Genomic DNA, 2,426 nt, shown 5'->3' with positions numbered 1-2,426 from the left:
AAATGTCAGACTCAGAGAAGGGTGAATCAGATGTGCAGAGAGAAGTGGAGATCTCGGACTACTTGGTCCCAGAAGAGAGAAGCAATAACTGGAAGACCAGCTACCTGATTGCTGAGGGTTCTGCTGTGTCTGATCCAGGCTCTCCTAAGGCCCAACTGCCCTTCCTCCCTGCCTGTGAGTGCATGTGTGTAAACACAGTAGCTATTTTTCTTTAAACCAATCTAAACTAAGTTTCTGTTGTTTGCAATCCACAGAGATTTAATTAGGACAAACCTAGATCACTGAGCTGCAAGGCAAGAACTCCATAAGAGGAATTCCAGGTAGAAGGACAAGTAGGCACTCAGGGGAGATATTTGAGAGCAGAAAGTGACAGGCAACTCCTGTCTTCACTCCCCATCTCTCTCAGGGCTACATATGCACTACTGTCTACTTCCTCCTTTCACCGTTCCATTTATCCCCCTCTGCTGAACAGCTTCTCTGCATCATCATCCCCTTCCATGTCCCCTGGAGCTCACCTGGCTTCCCAGCTACACTTTACTCTCTGACTCAATTTGTTGAGTCAGTTTGTTGAGTCAATTTGTTTCTCAATTCTGTTTTTACATTCCTTAGACAGAATATCTGATTGGCTCTGCTTGGGCCAGGTGTTCATTATAGATTCCATCCCTAGTGAACAGGAGGTGTGGTCACCTGGAGGTTGGGGCTGCCCCTTCCAAGGATGTGAGCAGAGCAGACTCCATGAAAGGGGTATGGAGAAGGAAGAATCTTAGTGCAACGACCACTCAGCTGGGATGTTGTAGAGGAGATTCAGGCTTCAAGTGGTTTCATGACTTCTAATCTTAGGAAAGGTCCTTCATTTCTGTTGTAATAACAACAACTACTAGCATTTATTGAGCTTCTATCATGTGTCAGATGCCCTTGTAAGCATTTCACATGCACTGATTTAACTTATTCGATGCCTGTAAATGTATTTAAGATGGGCAGTAGTGGGGAGGGGAGGGCAACAAAAAGGTATGGTCACTAGGGTGTTGCTATAGATTGGGTGTTTGTAATCCCCCAAAATTCCTGTGTTGACACCTAATGTGATGATATTTGGAGGTGGATACTTTGGGAGATTATTAGGACATGAAGGTGGAGCCCTCACCAGTAGGATTAGTGTTATAATAAGATTCCAGAGAGCTCCCTAACCCCTCCCATTAGGTGAGGACTCAGTGAGAAGCCTGTTGTCTATGAACCAGGAAGTGGGCCCTCACCAGATATCAGTGTCTGCCAGCACCATGATCTTGAACTTCCCAACCTCTAGAATTGAGAGGAATAAATTTCTGTTGTTTATAAGCCTCCCAGTCTGTGGTATTCCATTACAGCAGCCCAGCTAAGACACGTGTCATCTCATTCCAACATTCAACAAACTGACCTACAAAGTCCAAATCTCAATTTGATCCAGTCTTACTCTTAATGATCTATCTTATAAAAGAGGAACATGTCTTCTTCTTTCCAGACTACAGTCCTGACATTTTCATCCTCACATAAAAATACTTCTATCCATTGATAAGGTTTTGATGTTTAGGCTTTTAAAACAAAGATAGTTTATTTCAGAAAAAACTGAAAGGAGAACTAGAATAAGAAGATAAATCATAATACACACTGCAATGAAACTTGGTTTTTTAAAATAGCCTTGTTAACATATAATTGACTATAACAAACTACACCCACTTAAAATGTATAATTTGATGAGCTTTCATCTATGTATTCACCAGTGAAACCATCATCACAATGAAGATAATGAACACACCTATCACTGCAGAAGTTTTCATGTGCTTCTCTGTAATCCCTTCCCTTCCTACTCAAGCTCATGCCTCTTGTATCACAAGGTTTCTCCACTCTGGCTGTTGAGAACATGAATTATTGCCTGGCCAGTGCAAGCTCAGAAGTTTTTCTGCCTACTTTTATCTTGTGGTTGCCTCTCTGTCTTGGGAAGTTTCCTCAAATGCATGTACCTGGTAGAACTTCAGCTGAAGACTCAGAGGAACCCCACGCAGACCTCCAGATCTCCCTCTCTCCTCTCTGGTACTCTAGCCACCCTGGCCTCCCTGAATTTGCAGCTCTGTTTTCCAACTCAGAGAGACTGCTGGGCTGTTTGGGTTCCTCTGTCTGAAATGCAGCTTGGAAACCCTCTCCAGGCAGTAAGCTGGAGCAAGCAGCATCTTCACTTCATTTGTCTCCCTTCTATTGGGCCCTTCATTGCCTGTTGCCCAATGTCTGAAAACCATTGTTCCATACATTTTCCCCATATTTTTCACTTCAGGTTATGGAGTAAGTCCAGTCCCTGTTGCTCCCTCTTGGCTGAAGCAGATGTCAACACTTATTTTTAAAAAATAAAAAATAATTTACAAGAAGCTCATTGTAAAAAACAAAAATTCAACAGATAA

The sequence above is a fragment of the Trachypithecus francoisi genome, unplaced genomic scaffold (genome assembly GCF_009764315.1).
Source record: "Trachypithecus francoisi isolate TF-2019V2 unplaced genomic scaffold, Tfra_2.0 Lachesis_group15, whole genome shotgun sequence".
Lineage (NCBI taxonomy): Eukaryota > Metazoa > Chordata > Mammalia > Primates > Cercopithecidae > Trachypithecus > Trachypithecus francoisi.
This window is presented reverse-complemented; position numbering follows the sequence as displayed.